Consider the following 22,127-nt stretch of genomic DNA (forward strand, 5'->3'; position numbering starts at 1 on the left):
ATTTTGAAAATTTAACTTTTATTATGGGTTATTGTGCAGAGCATATGTATTTTTCAACTTTTGTAGTTGCATGTGTATATATATAGCTATTTTTTGATTCTATGCACAGTAATGTTTATTTCGGAGCAATATTTTGTATAATTGGAATTTTGTTTAGGCGCACTGCAATTCCAATGGTGGGAGGATGTTGCGACTCCCACTGCTTCCCAACAGAGGGAGGCAGAGGTACCATATGTACGAGCTGTATTATTATTATTATTTCTTTTTCCTTTTTTTGTGTGAGTATATTTCAGTAGTACACATCATGTAATTGAGGAGAAAAGAAGGACAGAGCGTCTTCTGTCACTCTGATTTAAGAAAAGATAAGATTATAATGGTTTTGTTTTCGACTAAGTGTTGTTTAATTCTTGCCCAGTGTGTCATTTCATTCATAATGCGAGAGGGGTAAGTTTTTAATTTTTATTTGGTAGAAACATGATTTTAAATTAAATTTTAGATCGACCCGGACGGGTTCCGCTTTGTCGATCCCTAAACAGCATGGACCTCAGAAAAACGAGAAGTAGTTGAATTGAATTTTTTGAGGATTTTCCAGGTAGGACCTCAGAAAAAGTACTTGGTCATGTAGACGGCCCTGCAGTGTATGCCAATGCGCATCTTGATGCGGGACTTACGCATCAAGATTCAATTTTACTCCAAATTTTGTTCAGGGGTGAAAATACTCCTTCAAATTTCCTCCTTCCTCCTTTAGATAACTTTTTCAAAACAGGTATTTCGCTGTTTTTTCATTAAAAGACCCTTCCTTTCACGAAACTGCCCTTCAAAGTTTTGAAGAAGAGTAAAATTATTCTTCACTGTTTTTTTTCTGTTTCGGACAAACAGACCTTGGTTATTAATAAGCAAAAATAGAATGAAAGAAAACAGTATAAGTGGTGTATAGATCAGTTTTCTCTCTCTTTCCGTATTCTTCCTCATTCAAAGATTTTGTGCTGCCATCTGTTGCTTCAATCTCAAAACAGATATCGAAACCAGATTTTAGAGAAATCACAGATTGATTGCATTATGCAATAGGATTAATGAAATTCATTTCGGAAGCATTTTTAAAATTTAACGTGGAATCGAAACGGTTTGAATTATTGAATGATCATCAGAAAAGCGTCTTATTATATCTACTTTACGCTCTTCCACAGTACGTATTTGCTCACGGGTGAAATCAATTCCATCACTAAATTGAAAAAATCGTCTTCATCACGAATAGAAGTACAATCTTTCAAAGGTAAAAAAAGAAAGCCCTCGGATAATGTAATATTCCATCAATGGACGACGGGTATAAAAATACAAAAGATTCTAACCTATTAGCCGCACCGTCAATCATCCAAACGAGCTCAAAATTCAATTCAAAGACTAAAAACGTTAAATAATAAGGGAATGGGGGGAGGAGTAGAATAAATGAAAATGAATGCTGAAAAAATGAGAATACGGTTTTTATCTCCCTCCTCCCACTTGGCCGTTAAATTTGAAGCTTATCTCCCAAAATAAAACAATTGGCCTTTGTTTTTTTCCTGCTGGTGAAAGAATAAGGGAACTTAATTTGCTTAAAAAGATTTTTTGTTTCTCTTCTCATCACCCTTCTCCCTCCTCCTCCGTATTCAAATGAGGTCTCCTCCAGATTCCTTTGTTCTCATAAAGCAAGTGGACATTTTTATTTACTTTTTTAATATCTCTCTCTATCATACCTTTTTAAGAGTGCTTTTAAAGTACAAGCAGACCAAAAGAAAAAAAAATTAATAATAACAACAACAAAATGTGTGTATATGTATGTGTGTATCTTAGCCGCTGTTCCTGAAGAGGCTTTTCAAAATTGCTTTCAATTCTAGCTTAGTTTTTATTCTAGAGCATCTTTTTATTTTGAATTTTATCTTTTTTTTCTCTCTCTCTCTCTCTTTCTTCAAAATTCCCAAACGTCTGGTCGTCAACGAGCCAACTAATTGAAGGCAATATTAAGATAAATGAAAGCAAAACTTTGCTTCAAAAAAAATTTTCTTGAATATACATACATATAAAGCTATTTATGCAAAATAAGAATGTTAAATACAGTAAAAGAATCTCTCTCTCTCTTTCTCTCGACTCTGATGTAATAAAGGCATTAAAATGATAATAAAAATAAAACATTTTTTTTTTACTCCTTGCCTTTTCTCCGATTACATTTTGTGTTTTAAAAAAATTATTTTCGTTCTTATTAAAAAAGACGACGACAATTTACTTGCGACGCGCAATCGTTTTTTCTCCATAATACGGAGCTGTTATTGTATAATGAGAATGATAAAATAACAAAATAAAAGAACATCTGAATCAAACTCCCTCCTCCTTTTGAATGGCTGGTCTCCCTCCCCCACGCCGTATTAATTTTTATTGCTGCAAACCGCATCTGGTTTTCGTGTTTGAATCTAATAGATAATTATTTCAATTTTTAATTTACAGCCATCACAAAAGCTTGTGCTTCCAATTTTTTTTTATTTTTATCTTTCTATTTATTTTTTTCGTTTTACATAATTTTTTTTTTTTTGGCCATTAAAGAATAAGAAAATATTAACTTTATCGCCGATTTTTTTTAACAACCTTTGAGTGCTTTCGAGATCGATATTTGTATTTCATTTCGTGGAAGAACCATAATAGAATTTTTAGAAATACGTATTCCATTTTATCGATAGAATTCAATGATCCATCTCGTTTACTACGTGAGCTGCGAATGTATGATAAATAGCTATTGAAAACATTTTTAATGTATCGAAAGAAAATCCTGCTTGTAAATGCATGTAAACTGTCGCTAGTACGATGCTTCACAATTGTAATTGAGGAAAAAAATCATGCATATGTTAACGCAGCGTTTCTCAACCTATGGTTCGCGAACTGAAAGTGGACCCCCCCCAATGATCGCATAGGTAGTCCGCAGGCAGACTTGATGATTTAATTCTAACTGAAAGAAAAATTGTTCAATTGTTGTGATTAATATTTGTAAATATTCTTATGATTAAAAAAAATGCACTTTCAGACTTGGGGTCACTATATCTCATCTAGGAAAATACAGCAAAATTACAAAACTAAACACGATACATCGCTAATTGTGGCCGAAAAAGTAAAATACGACAAATTTGTTAATAATTGATAAAATTATTGAAGGGTGGAGAAATAAAGGGATGCTCAAAATCACAATAAAGAAAGCTGCTTTTTACAGTTGGGGGGGGGGGGAGAGAACCATTCATGATGACAAACTGGCTGACCATATTTCATTGAGAAAAATACCGGAACTACGATCTTAAATACGGCAGAATGCTAGATATTGTCAATTATCAACGAAAACGTCGCCATAAGTCGTTGCAAAAATTGCTTGCTGAAAAATTACCAATGGATGGAAAATTAAGAGCTGCTAGAAATCACAGAATGCACATGTAATGCATGGATAAAATATTGAACGTCTGTCAAAAAATGCGAGATGAATATCTGTATTTATACCGATAATTACCATAATATAATCTCAAAGTTATGAAAATTATTTTCATTCACGATTTTAGTGAATTAAACATCAAACATTACAAATTCGAATAAGCTTCGTGGAAAAAAACGGGGCAATGTATAAGAAGTCGGAACGGTTAAAAATGCAGGAATGTCCAATGAAATACCGGACAGATGGTCACACTACTAATTAGTTGCCCGTCGAATTGTTTCAGACATTTCACTGTCCTTGGATTCAGAAAGGTTGAGAAACGCCGTGTTAACCCATAAGAAGACATCAGTAGAAAATATGTACATGTCCAGAATACGTATACAGAAATACGAATATACAGAATATGCATTAATCTCAGCTGTGCTTTTCACACTTCTGAACACTTGTACGTGCGCTCTTTTGTATGGAAATAAGCTATTAATTGCATTTTTCAGGGGTTGTGTTGGGAGGGGTCTATCTATCTACGCTTTTCCGAAGGTATATGAAATAGCTCGATGATGGCATATAATCATTAATGGTTATGATTATCCTCACTTTGTCTAAAGTTTCAATATGTATATGTGATATCAATAATATGCATACGAAAAAGGAAAAAGCTAAGTCTTCGATCATGGTCGTAGAAAATGAAGCATCTTCTACTTCATCCATTACGTCTCGTTAGGAAGCTAATCATGGGCGACTTATGAGCTTACAGCCAAAGTATTAAAAAAAAATACAATGAAAGGGAAAAAAAGTTCACAACATATTTTCCAAGGCATCATTAAGAAGCTTCCGACCACAGTATAAAAAAAAGTTTTGAACTTTGTTTCTTGTTGCAGAGTTTTTAAGTATCTGTCAACAGAAGAAAAAAATAGTGGTGGTAGTAAGAGTTACCGTATTAAATATTAATGCCATCGGTCTTTCGTGTCACAGTGAAACTAAGACGAACCAAAAAAAAACCTATCATTAAGCTCTAAAAAACCAAGGCTCTCCTCTTCTTCTTTTTTAAGTATTAAGAGGACGAGAAACTTATTTAAAAAATTTCATCTCCTCTTTGTTCATTTCATTGTAAGTGAATTATGCTACATCAATATATTCATGGATTTCGATATTTACTTCATTTTAAATGACAAAGCTGCTTTACATGAAAATTAAATATGTAATTCATAACTATCGAATAAAAATCCCGCCCCAGTTTTTTAGTCTTTTACCTTTTTTTTAACCCTTTAACCGACATAGCAGAAATCACTAAACCCCCCACCCTGTAAATTTCTATCTTTTTTATGATATAGGCCAGCGGTTCTTAACCTTTTTTGACTCACGGAGCTCTTTCCAGTATATAATTTCTATGGCGGAGCCCTGTTTGACTCGAGGAGTCCCTTTTTGTGTAAAACTTTTATGACGGAACTATGTAGGCCTCTTCTTTTTTAATCATCTATCAAATTTACTGATTTATTTTATTTTCCTCGAGTCGCCGCGGAGCCCCCGAGAAGTGCACACGGAGTCCCAAGAGCTCCGCGAAGCACCGGTTGAGAACCGCTGATATAGGCAATTTTTTTCTGCAAGTACAAAATAAGTGGAACAAGAAGATGTGTTCCCATCGGGAAAAATCCGCTTTACAAAATATCTAGGATTGTGAAAATACTTTTGAAAAGGTGGGATGTATCTCGCCAATGCTGGTGAGAGAGTTAATTTGCAACTTGCGCAGAAGAGATGTATATAATCTCTCTGTTAATGGTGCTATTTTTCGTCAGCCTGTGACCAATCGTTTAGAATAAATAGGTGTTCTGTTAATGTACCGACAAACTCAGAGGGTTGTTAGTAGGTATCAAGAAGAACAAAAATTGCAATAGAACGTGGTGTCGCAAACTAGGTTGAGAGGGTGAAAATCGCGTAAAACGCATGCAGGTTTTAACGTCACGCTGGAACGACAAAAAGTACAACCATAACTTCAAAAAGATTTATTTTATTAATTATTACAAGAGTTGTTGGAAGTGGCGGCCGCTGATGCCATTGCACAGTCTACAACGACGTAAAAATGATTCCCGGTCTCACTCAGAGATACCAAGTATGTTTTTCATGTCTGCCGCCGCGATAACAATCCGCGCTATGAGATCCTCCACTGTGTCCACCGGATAAACGAGTGATTTTAGGTAACCCCATAGGAAAAAGTCACACCGATTGAGATCCGGTGAACGTGGAGACTAAGCAACGGGTCACGCGCGTCCAATCCACATTCTTGGGTATGTAACATCGAGGTGATTACGCACATCGCGGGAAAAATGTGCAGGCTGTGCTAAGCGCCCATTGCCATCTGCTCGACCGTAAATCAGATGCATATCAGCGTATTCGTCGTTCTTGTAGTCAGCGATACTCTTTGAAACAGACAACTAACTGCTACACGTGCTTACTACCGCAATAGCGCTTATTTGCGTCGTTCACAGTGTTATCCTACCCCAGCGCATGCGTTTCGCGACGCTGCTTACGTCAAATATGATGAGCGAACCCACGAACGCATTCAGCAATCAACTGACATCTACCTTTCGTCTCCACTGGACTCAGAGCAAGCGTGCGTTTTTCACGATCTTCACCCTCTCAACGTGATTTGCGATACCATGTTCCATTGCAATTTTTGTTTCTCTTGATACGTACTAACAACCCTCTGAGTTTATCGGTCACCCTGCATAGCATGATATTACGTTTGTTATATTATTTTCTGGGGTTCTTAACCTATGGGTAGCAACTCAAACTTGAGTCATGAGGGCTTCTGAGATGGGTCGAACAAATCCACATTTAATCTAGTTATAAATCCATTTTTTTACGCAACTGGTTTCAGCGGCGTCCCAAAGATTTCCGTGACCTGGACTGAGACCCAGACATTTCTTGGGCTCTCGAGAACCATGATTTTATACAGGGTGAACGCGACATGTTCTGCCAAACGAAAGAGGGTGATAGACGAACCCAAGTGAAACATGAACTACCCTACCAACCCTGTCCTATCTTGAACTTTTTCGAATTATTATTTCCTTCCCCGGGACCTGATGCTAGCCCTCATAGGCGGCAGATGAGCATGACGTAAGTGACTGGCGGATTTCAAAAATTTCGAAAACAAAACATTTTTTTTATTTAATAGCATCTTTTAAATAGACCCTTTGGATCTTGGTGATTTTGGGTCACAGTCAAAAAATGGTTAAGAACCCCCGGGTTATTTGCACCATAAATTTCTACAATGCATATTTGCCTGAAATATTCATATTTCGGCAGACTCGTACAACACTATTTCACGACAGAAAAACATCTATAAACATGTTTTTGCATTTCCTTTGTAGTCCTAATGAGTTATTTTTATCACCTTTGATAGAACTGCATTAAATCCATCGACTTTTTTTTAAATCTTTAACGTATGTGGAATATCAGTAATTTTCATTTAACTAAGTTTCATCCGTTTCCGCACGTGAACGTGTTATTTTGAACCTGAAACCGTGAAAAAAGAATATCACACAGTAAAACATGTTAAGTTAAAGTTCTATTCTTAAAAATTGAATATGAAAGAATCACTTAATAGTTTGTAAGTGATGTTATTCATAGTCATGAAAGAAAATTCTATTAATCTAGGACACAAGATTATGATGCATGTAGAAGCGATGATTTATTTATTCTTCATAGAAAAAGCCAGAGGCAATCATGTGTATTTGCATAATGCAGCTTATCGCGATATTTTTATTCGAACAATGCGTAAAAGTCAACGCAGAGCTCTTATGTATATATTTTATGTATTATAAATATATTATCTATATATTTACACCTTCCTTTCGTGTATAAACAGGAAATTTATCTCTTGCCTTTTAACGACAGGAGAAGTGTTCTTTTTTTTTTCATTAATGAAACAATTTCTCTTTCCGCGGAAGCACATCCTTCTTCTTTTTCAATTCATCTTGGCTCTTCAAGAAGCTATTCATCATCAAACCTCAACTTCAACTCTCGGTTTTTGTGGAAGAAAAAAACTACTTTCTCACGGTCGATGCGACTAAAAATTTATCGTAGAACGAAAAAATTAAATAAATAAAAGATTCCTTAAATTTATCATGTTTCTCGCAACATTTAACCAGCGTCGCGCGAAGCTAAACTGATACTTACGTCATTTTTTTCATTTATTCAGTGTATTTTGTTTTATTTCCCCCCCCCCTTTTCTTTTTCTTCTTTTTGTGCGTGTTCTTATCTGTGTCGAAGTCTTAGTGATGGAAACAACGTTAATTAATCAGATAAATCTTGTCCGCGGATAACTAAATAAGGCATGTATGCGTGTCTAAGACACGCAAAGCTTACTTATAACGGGAAGGCGAGACAAAAAAATATGACGAGAGTAAAAAAGTAAACATTTTAACTGCGATATTGAAAAAAAAATTAATAAAGAGTGAAGTATTTGATAAATGATGCGTGATTTTTTTTAAGCAATAACGTGATTTAAAAAAATGCTTAAATGCTTCCGTCATTCATCAACTAACGTTTGTGAGTTCTGTGGGTAGAATTTAAAAGAAACCTCATACTTTCGTTTAAATATATCTTATCGTATATGAACACTTCTCCTCCTACTTTGACGTTTGAAGACCGGACACACCCCGCTTCCCATCTCAGAGATATATCGAAGCGTTCCCGAAGGATGGGTGTATCCGGAAAGTTTTATTATGAACAACAAAACATTGTCGCCTCAGACGATGGCAACAAAAAATATAATATATATATATATATATAAACGATCGTCAATCTGAGATCATATAACAGATAATTAAAATCGAAACAACAAACGCCGATAGTCAATCAAAGTCGTAAACAAGATTATACGATGATGGCTTAGTATGATGGCATTCTCATAAAGAATCTAGTAACCTCTCCTCCTACTAGATATAAACTCTCGATAGTAATGTTACTGCCTGAAAAGATTTTTTATGAATCAGGAAATTTAAATGTCTGTGGTGAGGTACGCATTTGAAAACGAAATCCAAATAACCAATTCTTAGAAATTGATTTCATTTGTTCAAAGAAAAATTGAGATGTATTTTGCTTTTCATCTTGGATTTTTTTAAATCTATTTATCATTTCGCAATATTACTTAATAAAATACACGCCACTTACATACAATTCATCGGGACTCGGAGTTTCTGATAACAATAACCAGTTGATATCTATATCCGATAAAATCCTGGTTGTATGAACGATGACCATATATCCCGTTTTGGTCGAACCGGACAATTTCGTTTTTCTTTCAAACATAACAGGTTTCAAAATGTTAAATCATGAATTTTTTTTTGTTATTCTAAACAGGATTTTTTTTCATCCCTTTTTTTTATTCAGAAATTGTGAGAAGTTTTAGAATGGTACGATCCAATATGTATTACGAATTACAATGCTTTATAAAAAGCATTGTAATTCGTAATACATATTACGGACGGTACTGTTCTATAGATTCCCTTGTGAAAGTGTTCTAGCCGAGGTGAATGTGGTCACAGTTGGAAGAAACCGACCGAGAATTGAAGAAATTAACTTTTTTCTTTTATCTTTACACAGCCTTCACTGTAGAAAATAAATTGCAAAAGAAGCGCTACGTGTACATGAATCGTAGCCGCTATTTCGACTCGATTAGGAGATTGTGAACTGAGTACAGAATTTTTTGTCACAATAAGGAAACCTTCTGTCGTTCTACATAGTCTTGCAGGTTGATAATGATAACTTGTAGGGGGAGGGGAAATTAATCTGGTTCAAGCTGAACTTCAAAGTATGAAAAAGAAAAAAACTTTTTATGAAAAAATATTGATAACAAAAAAAACCGAAGTCCTGATAACCATTTCCAAACTCCCCCCCCCCCCCCATGCTACGATATTGGTCCGTTCCGTACTTGGCGAAAGTGATAACGGTACCAGAATGATAACATTATCCATGATTTTAATAAGTTTCGTCTACTGTAAATGTAAATAAAAATAGTGAGAGAATTTATATATTTCACTGAACGGCAAAACAAGGCAGTTTGTGTGATCTTTTAAACGGAGTGCGACGTTTATTTGATGTAGAAGTTCAAAGATTTGATTTCGTAGAAGTATTTGCCTTTTCTCGGAATAGGCATTTCTTTGCAAAGTGAATAAGCTGTCTGACTTCCGGATCGACAAATAAAGTACTGATTACCGCATTCAAGTTTTCTCGTAAAATTTAAAAAAAAAAAAAAAAAAAAACATGGGTTTATACAAAAATTACGAAACCGCAGCTTTTTCTTCAGTCTGACAGAATGAGGAAATGAGCAGAAATGTTTTTGCCCTACAATCGGAACAAGACCTTGAAAACAATCGAGAAGGAGAAAAGACTCACCGTTATATTCGACCAATGCCCCACTCACGTTCACAAGGGGGAAGAAGGACACTCGCGGATTATCTTCAACATAAGATAATGGATAGGTATTGGTTCATGCAAACCGGTTTCCATTAGACGTTTTACACATAGGAAGTCTTACCTTGCTGGATGATAAATATCCACGGAACGAACTCACAAGTTTACATCTAGATTCAAACAAGCAGTGGCAGTATTCGTAAAACGCTATATATTTTTCGTTAAATCGGAATGACGAAACTTTTTCTTTTCTCTTTCTTCTTTTTTTTTTCTTTTCTGATGGTCTATCTCTCACACACACGCACACAAGCTCGCGAACTTTCACAGAATACACCGCAGAATAGAAATTTCTTGACAAAATATTCAACTTCCCTCTTTATTTTGTTTGGGTCGCAGCACGCCTCAACCTGAAGAGCAGGTCGTTCAACTTCACAAAAAGAACATCCAAGCTTTTTTTTTTCTTCACTCTTGACAGATAGATCTGGAACTTGAAAACGTTTCTATATAGGATGGGTGAGCCCACGTGACCTCGAAAACTGGATGTTGTTGTTCGGCAACGATGAGGTTACGGTAGCATGACGCACGAATAATAAGAGACGAAATAAAACGTTCAGGAAAGCGTTACGTAACGCAAGTCAAGGCTTTTTTTTTATATCTTTCAGTTGACCAAAAGATATGTCACAGTTCTCTTCTCATTTCAAACTTCACGAAAAAAAAGAAAGAAAAAACTATCACTCCGATACGTTCCAAGAGGTTTTCACAATAGGATGAAAATGTCCAGCGATTCGCTTGAAGAAAACAAACAGAATGTCCTTCACCTTTCACTCGAAAACGTTCGTTTAGGATATCGCGTCGTCCATCAAGAAAAAGAAGTTCAAATAGAACTCATCATCAACAACTCAATATCAACACTATAGAAACACTCGTTTTAATTTTCTATTTTTCTTTTCAAATCATTATTCACATCATATTCCTGATTGAGAAAACTATTAACAAAGCTCCGTAGCATACCCGAATCGATTACACTATAAAAGTTTAATAAAGGCTCTTTTATAAAACTTTTGAAAAAACAATAAGCCTATTGGTTAGATTCGAGCAAATGTAACCGATACGCCTAATGGTTGCATTTTTCAAATTGTGTAAAAGATATTTTGTCAAACTTTTAAAGTGCAATTCCGGTCTAAGTGATATTTCGGCAAAATGTCTTCCATATTTATCATACCAACCTCATTCGGAAATTTTGCATAATGACCGGTAAAAGTGATAAATTTAGGAAAATTTACCAAAATTACGGTGATGGTTGTGCGGTGATTATGCATAATAACTGCCGATTATGCGTAAGGTTCGATTTATCGCATTTACCGTAGCATATACAGGGTAGTAAGGAAAGTCCCTAAAACTTTCTTTTTTTTAGGCCACATTTTACTGACGAACCGCTGGTCCTAGAGGCATACTTCCAAATAGAAAAAGAACCCAAATAACGTGTAGACCTCAGACACGTTATTCATATTGTAGGGGTTAGTTATTAAAATATAAAAACTAACTTTTTATATGGACACCCGGGGTCCTTGAAACCCACTCACAAAATTGTTGCCCTTTCTCTTCTGAGGCCCAAAAAAAAATCTACATTTTCAAGTGCAGTATTCACTGAGATATTCGAATTCAAAAACTAGAGAAAAATTTGGAAAGAACAGAAAAAACTAATAGACAAGGCTTCTTTTTTTTTATTAATGCTGTTCTTTCCCAATATTTCTCCGATTTTCGAATTAAAATATGTCTGCGAATATTGCACTTAAAAACGTGAATTTTATTTTCCTCCTCAGGAGAGAGTGAAACAATTTTTCTAATTGAGTTTTTTCGAGGACAGGAGAAAAAGTTATATAAGCCTCTCTCGTAGAAAGTTAAAACTTATATAACTTATAAAAAGTTAGTTTTTGTATTCTAATAACTTCTATACAATCCCTCGCAACATGAATGACGTATCTAAGGTCTATACGTTATTTGGATACTTTTTTTATTTGAAAGTAGGACCAATATTATGAATGTTTGAACTTTCCTTACTACCCTGTATACAAATTCCATTGTCTATTACGAATTTCTGAAATACACTCATGTTCATAAATTAAGGATAATTCAGAATCACACGCAAATCGAAATCTAAAGTTAAAATTTCACCTGTAGAATTATCACACACATCTGCAAGAATGATATGCAAATTTCAGGAAGCCACCAGATGATGCCGATAGTACGTCACAATGACGAGTGTGTAAGAGGGGGGGGGGTATATAAGGAATGGTGGCAAAGAAGTAAAATTGTTCACAAGAGTTCTGTAAGGCGCTCAGTGCCATAAGCCAATAGTTATGACACAGAGGACGCATGTCGATGATTTTTTACGTGGTAGAATTATCGGCCGCCTGGAATGTGGGCGTACTCAGATGGAAGTATCCTATCCGAGGAACTTGGAATTGCCCAAAGTGTCATCTCTAGGCTTTGGCAACGATTCCAAGATAACGGAAATGTCAATAGATGTTACAGTACAGGTCGCCCCCGAGTTACAACGCCGAATGAAGACCGGTATTTGGCAGTAACTGCCAAAAGAAGCAGACGGAGCACAGCATCCGACTTGTCTCGTCAGCTATCTGCAGCCACGGGTACCACAGTTTCAAGGCAAACCGTGTACAGACGTTTGGGAGATATTGGTCTATATGCTCGCAGGCCTGTGAGATGTGTTCCGCTCACGGCAACTCACTGTCGGCAGCGATTAGCCTGGAGTAGAGAACATGCAATGTGGACATCGTCACAGTGGGCTTGTGTGATGTTTTCCGACGAGTCCAGGTTTAGCTTGCAGTCTGATTCACGTCGGACTTTCATATGGAGAACGCCAGGTACCCGTTACCACCAAGACAACATCATTGAACGACACCGTTACAGTGGTCAGCATTGCTCGTTTGGGGTGGAATTATACTGGGTTCCAGAACAGATCTGCATGTTCAAACCCGAGCCATGAAAGCCCAAATTTATCGGGACATCATTCTGTAACAACATGTACGTTTGTTTAGGGGTGCCATGGGCGCAGAATTTGTGTTTATGGATGACAACGCCCATCCTCACCGAGCAAACATCGTAAACGAATGCCTTGAATCTGAGGATATAACCCGTATGGAATGGCCAGCATTCTCACCTGACTTGAATCCGATAGAGCATGTGTGGGACATGCTTGGCCGACGAGTTGCAGCCCGTCAACCACCTCCTACATGTGTACCGGAACTTCGGAGAGCATTGCTTGCTGAGTGGAGTGATCTTCCCCAAGATCATAATTTGATACTCAGCATGCCTAGGCGTTGTACGGACTGTATTTCATCGCATGGGAGACATACAATGTATCAACCATCATACCACCATGTAATAGTAAGTTTTTGTAAAGGAGATATTTTTTACAATTGCTCCAGGGAGCAAAAATCGTAGTTTTTATGAATGGTATCATACATACACCGTCGTTTTTGTTCTTTATCTTTAGTTTAATAAATGGGCTTTATGAATAAGTAACGTTTGTTTTGTTTCTGAACCTTTATTTGCCGGAGCTGGCATTATCCTCAATTGATTAACATGAGTGTATTTATGAGTTTGTGTGGCATTTCGTAATAAAGTGTATCTTAACCAGAGGCGTATGCAACGCTGAAGGTGCGAACTAGAAGATGTCGCATAATATCTTGATTACTCGCGAGAGTTTGGTGATCAGAAGCTTTCATTTTTGATGTCATTTTAAGCGTTCTCGTATATTTTCGAGATTTCTCCCTTTTGTCCTCATTTTCAGGTTCGTGGATTTTTTCCCCTTTGTAGGAGAAAAATAGCACTGTGAAACCTATACTTCTTCCTCAGTGTGTGTTTATGATCCACCAACCCACCCCACCCCCCCCCCCCACACACACACACACACATTCACACGCTATGACCAATCACTGTCGAACTGTCGAAATTTATTTTTTTTTAAAAAACGAGATCCCAAAAAGTGCTTGCAAAAACGTATTTACGGAGGGGGGGGGGGGGGGGGGGGCTTAGCGAGCTATAGAACGGGGCGGCAAATTTGAAGAACGAACTACAAACGAACTACAAATTGAGCTACAGTTTTTATCTAGCCTACAAAAAGCAGTGGTTCGTTGTTTTTCTTATAATCAGAACCACCCACCCCCCTTCATATCAAAAAGATTTGCGTTATGTCTCTTGGTGAAAGCTGTGACGCTGCAATCGCAACGGGTTCGTGGATGAGCGTAAAAAGGAGAAAAAAGAAAAGCAAAAGTCCGGCGTATTTATTTTTTTCCAAGTCTGAATGAGAGCCTATGTGGAAGTACCTGAACTAATTGGTGCATACCGGAAAGTTTTGTGCGTGTATTATGTGTGGCTTTAACGTATTTATGTGTCAGATTTATACGTACGTGTGTTTCGTGTTGAAGAAGTGCTGCCATCTGTCTTTCTTATTGGGAGTAAAAGGGGCAAATATCTGAATTTTTGTGTATGGGGGGCCATTCAAGTATTACGTAAGCAGATTTTCGGTCATTTTTCAACCCCCCCCCCCCCCCCGTCAGCAAAATGTCGTCAGCAGCTTAGAATATTTCATATCTTCAAAAAGGGGTGGTTGATGACGTAAGCAACCTTCAAACCCCCTCCCCCTTGTCATCAAAAGTCAGCAAATCTGAACCCCCCCCTCGATGTTGACGTAATACTTGAATGACCCCTATATCCTGTTGTACGTCTCTACTCCTCCATTTAAAAAAAAAGTCTTTCAACATTTTTAAATGGGAGACTTATAACCGTATCCCAATGTTGGAAAACCACATAGAAGCGACTGCAGGTGACCACTACTGTCAGAGGGGGGTTTGAACTAAGAGCCTCCTGATGCGAATCCATATGCCCACACGTCTGCATAATAGTTTCTAACGATATTTCTAACGAATCGGTACATGCCGGAACGTGCGTTTTGAGTGTATATGTGGCCCCAACGCGTTTATGTTGTTAGAGTTGTGCTTGCTTCGTGTTCTTGCTGGTGCTGCTATCTACGTTGAATATTCTGAAGTAAATATGGTATATGCTTGAATTTTCCTGTTATGTCAGTATCGTGTTGTAGGTGTACCTGCTCTCTACGGAAAGACTTTTTTCAAATGGGATACCGGCATGGCTACCGGAATCACCGGCTCGTACTAACGTCTGAAAGTTGTAAAACCAACTTCAGCCAACCACCAACTTTGCATCAACGGTGTTTGAACCAGGATTCTCACATGCATACTGCCATTTGAAATATGGCAAAAAAAACGCTCACGAATATGAGGGGAAAAAATCAGACTTAACGTCACTTCAAACTATAGTAGGAGCTGGAGCTACGGGTTGAGGCTATTCAAATCTTCCCCCCCCCCCCATTTTGTGAGGGGCTGACCGCTCGAAAAAAAAAATTCATTCTTTTATCAGTTAAACGCTATCTATTCATTATGTATTAATTTATTAATTAGTATCTATTCATTATTCTCCCGAAAAACGGGCTTGTTTAGTTTTTCTTGGTTACGTCGAAGCCACACTCGTGTCCAGCGTGGCCCAATACGTTCCAAGGTTGATCATGGGTGACTAGTGTGGCCACTCCACTATTGGCAATATGATCATCAAATGTTGGAGGCTGAAAGGTATTGGAAGCCTGATCAAAGAGACCGTCCAGGACATTCCAGACCCCAGCCAGAAATCAGAGAAGTCACCTTCCTTCTCGATTTTCAATCGGTCTGGCCACACATTGGTCGGAGAACGCCAATAGTCAGAACACGAAGAGTATTCTGGATGCAAATATTCACCAAGAAATATTGTACCAGTGTGTAGCCTGCCTATGCCTCAAGGCGCTTCATTGCAGCCAGGGATAGGCAAAAATTGGAAGCAAATATTTGCGAATAACTATTGGACCAGGCTCAACATGATTGTGGACTTAGCTGTAGTCTAATGTCACGTAGCTTACTACAGGAGTTTTTTAAATTTTTGTCGTAGCGGCTCTCCCGAATCACCAAAATCTGCCTCGTGCTTCGTCATACCCTATTTTTATCATGATAACGAGCAAAAGGAACTTTCAGTGGTTTTGAAAGTCCACCCCCGAAGAAAAATTTAGCTCCTCCGAGTGTTTGAAAACTCCTTGCTTAATAGACTGGTCGTCCACTGGAAGGTACTGCAAGCGAAAATGTCGCTGTATGAGCAAGACCGCTATAGCAACTTTCCGCGAACATGCGACTTGTTCTGAAACTTGTTTTCGCTCGTAGTAGCTTTCACTGGACGACCGGTCTTGTATGTGTTCGGCCTACAGTACGAACCGAGCACACAACCAGGCTCTCCTCGTAAACTCAATTTAAACTCATTGCCTCAAGGGGAGTGATCATGCCGAAGATGAGATATGGTGGATACCGCGCGCCACCACATTTGCGGTGCTTCATAATGTCAGAAAAAGAGAAAAGTATTTGTACATGTCACGGGAATCCCTTTAGCGACGGATAAAATGGGGACCTAGTGACGTGTATGTTCAGTACAAAAATATGACACAGTGTACATACTGAAAGAAAAGAGAGAAAGAAAAATTTGTATATGTCACAGGGGGGGGGGGGAGTGGTCGCCCCTTAGCGAGGGGTGCATGGAAGCCTGGTGACGAACCATGTGCAGTTCAAAGTACACTACATGTTCAGTGTTGCATAATGAAAGAAAAATATAGAAAGGGAAAAATTCTGTACATGTCACGGGAAGGAGCCCTTAACGAGGGGTACAAGGGGAACCTGGTGCGCTTTGGCAAGAGGAGCAAGGTCTCGACGGACCTCCCTAATAGTCAAAGATTGGTATAAATGTCACTCGATACATCATATATACATCATGTGTAAAATGTAATTTCGTTTTCACGTTGATAATAATCATCAACGGATAAAGTGTTCGAACTATTACGTTGCAGCTCTCAGCAAGTTTCTTCACGAAACTTCCCAGGACTCACCACGAGGAGGCGGCTGCGCGAGTCCCAACATATAGCACGCGGACAAACGAATATAGACGTACATATATACAAACGATAACACTAGAAAAAAATAGAAAAATGAAAAAAAAAAATTAATCCCCCCGACAGCACCTAGATAACCGACTAAGACAACGACGTACAGTAAGGCAACCCCTACGTACCCGACGACGGCACCGAGCCCTTTGGAGCCTGAGCCACTCGCCGAGGCGGTAGCTCAACGGCTCCGGAACGATCTCGATATCCGTGCCATAGCGCAGACCCCCAGCCTCCTCTGGCTGGTACTGAGTCTCTTCCGATGGTTCACCTGCAAATAGATGTAGATTCCAAATACTCAGGATGACTGAATGAATATTGATATGGGTTGAAGCTGTGTGTGTGCGTTGTACATGAAAGTAATTGACCATTCATCTCAAAACTACAATTATTGAACGGGAAAAATAAACTTAAAAATTGAGTGTAATGTTTACTTACTCGACATGAAGATAGCTTCGATGTCGAGAGTCTCGAGGCTGCTCGGAGGTTGCGACTCTTCCTGGGAAATGAAAAAATGTATATATACAGTACATACACATATAAAAACGTTTTAGACTTGTGCGTGAACGACTGTCAATTTGAAGAGTTAAACGACACCGATTAAATACCTATAAGTCGTTAAACTGAGATGACGAAAATACGCATCGCCCGCCGTGACCCTTGGCTTATTTGATTTAACCATGGTTCTTTGGGTCGAGTCAGTGTTACGCGTATAATTTTATCTTTGGGAGTAGGCATGGGCCCACCCGGGCACGGCCCGGGGACCTCAAGCGAAAAGGGGCCTCACAAAAATGAGATCTGGTTGAAATTTTCGAGAATTTGTTTGGTAGGGCCTCAGCAAAATGAATTGGCCCGGGGGCCCATGATGCTCTTAAGACGGCCCTGGGCGTGGATTCCCCCCAAGAGGGGGATCAACAGAGCTCCAGTGTCCTGGGACATGACACAATTTCCTTTTTTTTCCATGCAAAATTCACTAAAGGTGAAAGACCCGTGAAAAGTCTGGCTTGGGGGGAACGAAAAAAGATCCCAGCTTATATAGGAACCCTACTCTAGGATGTGGGGAGCAGAGGGAGTACGTGATGAGCCATTCAGGAGGGTACGCGACAAATAAGTAGCAATGGTAAAAGAAAGTGAATTTTTAAAAAATTTCAAAATATTATGGCGTGATGTATACTGGGGGCATAGGTAACAGGACGTATGGTATTTTACTGGCTAATCGCTGATCCTAGAAGCATATTTCCAAGTGGTAAAAGTTTTCAAATAACGTGTAGTACTCAGATATGTCATTCATGTTGCAAGGGATTGTGTTGTTATTAAAATAAAAATGTTAACTTTTTAAACGGTCATTCTGTGCTCAAGAACCCAGTCACAAAGTTGTTGCCCCGTCCCTCCTGATGCCAACAAAATAAGTCACATTTCTAAGTGCAATATTCACTGAGATATTCGAATTCGAAAAACGGAGAAAAGTTGGGGGGAAAAAAACAATGTTAAATGTATACGGATTTTAACGCTGTTTTTTACTCAACTTCTCTCCGTTTTTCGAATTTGAATATCTCAGTGAATATTGAACTTAGAAATGTGATTTATTTTGTTGGCATCATGTCCATATAAAAAGTTGACACTTTTATTTTAATAACTGCACAACCCCTTGCAACTTGAATGACATATCTGAGTACTGCACGTTATTTGGAAACTTTTCTTAACTGGAAGTATGCCTCTAGGATCAACGGTTCGCCAGTAAAATACCATATGCCCTATTACCTATGCACCCTGTATAAGGACGTACTCCTACTCATTTATATAGCAATATTTCTCAAACTTTTTTAACCCGCCATTTCCTTGACCTTTCATCGTTCATCCGCGGCTCCCCAGACTAGTGTAGATAATAATCATTTCAAAAGAAATCCGTTTCATCACTGTGACTGAGCATACATAAATATATACCAACTCTTCACTTGCCTCTGACAAAGGTTGGCGACGCCCCTAGGCGACTCGTAAAATGTTGGGATGAAGGGAGAACGTCGTTAAACAAAATAAATTGCTTCATCAGTATGTCTCTCTCATTACCAGTATCCTTGCCAATAATGCCTTCCCCCATTCACCAGTAATTATATGGCTGCCCAAATTGTATAACATGTATGTGTATAATGAATGGGAGAACGCACGCGCGACGAAATCTGCTAAGCATCGCTAAATGTCGGCCATGTCCGAGCTAAACATTGTCTATTTACAACCAGTATGTCTTCCAGGTAGGCGCAGAAAATAAATTGGTCTGCCCGGAAAATGCAGGACTATTCAACGAACCTACACAATAAATAGCCCCTCCCTGGATCCGCGCCTGCCTCCAGAGACTGGTCCTTCAAACCGGGGTGTCACCAGCACCCCCCCACCCCTTCAGCAATGCGTATTGCTTAATGAATTTCTAGAGCGAGAGACAGAGATTGTTCATAAACGTAAAAATGCGCATTTACTTACGAAGTAGCAGATGCTAAGACGATCACTGAAGGTGACACTTCGGACCAACTGAAATGTAAAGCATAAAAAGCACCATTTTAATTATATAATCAGTTCTCTCAATATTTTCTTTTTCTTAATTCTTTTTCCTTTCTTAATGGTGTCATTTAACCTTTTAAATTGCCATTCACGAGGTATCTCTCGCCTCCTTTGAAAGCCTCTTATTTTGGCTTTGCCAAGCAAAAATATCTTGTGAAATTTATTTGTCCATAGAACAATTTTCTCCCACATTTTGTTTTTTAAACTGCCTTTTTTCTTGCTTTGCACCTGCTGAAAATCGGATGAATGCTTACTCAAATAAAGTGGATATGGCATTTTGAAGGTAGTTTAGTAATTTCTGCTGTGTTGCTTAAAAGATCAAAGCAGTAGTTCCCATCTTGTGTTATGTGAAGGGCAGTTTAATGGTACTCGGGGAAATAATCAGAAATGGCAGAAAATTTTGCAAAGTAATAGAGAATCCAAAGCCATAGTTATAGCACAGCATACAAGGGCATGCAAGTAATGCATTATTATGCATTTCCAGGAAAGAGGGATAAATGGGACATGAAGGGGTAGGAATCACTGATTTGGAAAATCAATTTTGATTTCTTACATAGATTACAACATTATTCCTGGCGTCACTAAAGATAATATTGGCTGTTAGAAATCAATACACATGAGATTCTCTCATACCCTAGCATCCAAGGACTCCGAGCTTGCATCCTCCAAGAGCCCCGCGGCTTTCGTCTCCTCTACAGACTCAGAGGAATCTACGCCCTTCTCGTTTTCGACGTTATCAATGTCGTCGGGTACACCCTGCTGGTTCACCAGCCTCTCGAGCTCATCGAGCACCCCCTGCAACCACAAAAAAGAAATATGACTATTGGGATGTTTTTGATCGCAAGGTTATGTGAAGCGATGGCCACATTGCCGAAGTAATCAGTAGTAGTAGTAGTGCAGTAGACACTTGCACAAACTTTCGAGTAATAGTACGAACTCGAATTTGATCTCGATGTTCTCCCGTATAAGCCGTGGTCTTCTCGAAAAATTCGGAAAAAGCAGTGCAATAAGTTAAGTTCTGTGCATCGAGAAAAATTGATCAGCGGTTCTCGATCTTTTGTCATCCGCAATTCCCTTGCCCTAACGCAGAGCCGTACACAAGGGGAGGGCGAGAGGCATAAGAGGGCTCGTCCTCCCTCCCCCCAAGACAATCAAAACTTAAATATTTTTGTAGAAATAAAAAATATCTAAAGAAGATACTTTTATGTAAATATACTGTTTCGACCAATTTCTGTTAATTTTAATGCTTTCTTTAAAGGTTGGTTTCTCAAAATTTCTCTTAAAGAGATTACTTGTGCCCCCTTCCCCCAAATCTCTTGCGCCTCCCTCCGAAGTTCGATCTTGCTTACGCTCTTGCTATAACAATCATACTCACACGATACTCTCATGACCAGAAAGCTAGTGGGGCCACACTCGTGTTCAGCCTGGCGAAATATTCATTCACAAATATTTGCTTTCAATGTTTGCCTCCTACTGCTGCAATGAAGCACCAGCGGCATAGGCTGGCTATACATTGGCCCAGCTTGCCACAATATTCCTTGGCGAATATTTGCTTCCAGACCACTCTCCGTGTTGTGACTGTTGGCGTTTCTCAACTAATGTGTGACCAAACGCATTGGAGAATCAAGAAGGAAGGCGGCATCTTTGACTTGGGTGAAAAGTAGTGGTCGTTTTCTTCGACCATCCTTCTAGTACATTCTAGGGACGGGCTTTAATTTGCGGCCCGATGCAAAAACAGCTTTGCGGTCCTCTAAAACGAGGTTTCTCAATCCCCCAGTGCGGTGTATTGACATTCGCGGGGGGGAGGGGGGGGGGGCACCGCCAAGATTATACATTTTTGAAGTAAAAAATTTAGTTCCCCCTTGGAAAGAGAAATAAATTCGAACCCCCCCCCCCCTCCCTGAATAATCCCTGCCCATGAACATCCTGGTCTATACCAGGTTTACGTCGGAATTCGAGAATGACTATCAAACCATTATTTCATGGTCGCAAAAAACCAATCGACAATAAATTTTGACTATAGTGCCCGCTGCCCATCGGAAGAATTGCAAGTGTGCCCCTAGGCAGTTAAAAATTAGGGACGGAGGGTTAAGAATTTAGCTCCAGCACCAGATTCACCTACGCCCTTCTTTTGGCTTGGATGGGGGGTGTCTGTTGAAATCACGGCCCCCTCAAGGGTGAGGCTGACAGGGCTCCAGCCCTGAGGTCCGGGACAATTACCATAATTTTTTGTTTTTTCATGCTATAAAATTTCTATAGAACTATAGAAGGGCCCGTGAAGAGTCTGATTTTGAGGCCCGCTAAAGATCTGAGCCTAGAGAGCCCTGCTCCAGGATGTGGGAGCCTTTCTTTCTTTCTTTCATACCTAGCACAACTGAGGTCTATCGCCATGGGCAATTTACTACCTAGCAAGTTGTGACGGAAGTGTAAGTGTGTGTACGTAACAGTCTGAGTCGTTGTATCGTTTGTAGGCCTGTTCTTCTCTGTGGTGAGACTTTTCAATGGGGAGATCGACTCTCGGCTCACGTTCGTATCTGGAAGTGGAAAAAAACAGAAAACCAACTTCAGCCAACCACCACTATGGCGACGGTAGGCTATGGATGATGCCCTGGTCCAGAGAGCTCGATGTCTGAAATTTAGATACTGAACAAAGTTTTAAGCTATTGC

At 38.9% G+C, this 22,127-nt stretch overlaps 1 protein-coding gene across 3 annotated transcripts in view; it reads right to left on the reverse strand.

Annotated features, from left to right (window-relative positions):
• Positions 1 to 10,267, reverse strand: part of LOC149076752 (carboxypeptidase M-like) — a 152,431-nt gene extending 142,164 nt beyond the window's left edge. The window contains exon 1 of one of the 3 annotated variants that reach the window (XM_089244403.1): positions 9,981 to 10,266. The gene's annotated coding sequence lies outside the window, so the exon portion shown is untranslated. Of the gene's footprint in view, positions 1 to 9,838; positions 9,940 to 9,980 lie in introns of those variants that run through there. The other 2 variants (XM_089244397.1, XM_089244398.1) reach the window with 2 other exon arrangements.
• Positions 10,268 to 22,127: the final 11,860 nt, after the last annotated feature.

This window comes from Pholcus phalangioides, unplaced genomic scaffold (genome assembly GCF_987345545.1).
Source record: "Pholcus phalangioides strain wild (caught in Gottingen) unplaced genomic scaffold, Ppha-v1.0 ptg000015l_1, whole genome shotgun sequence".
NCBI classification, from domain to species: domain Eukaryota; kingdom Metazoa; phylum Arthropoda; class Arachnida; order Araneae; family Pholcidae; genus Pholcus; species Pholcus phalangioides.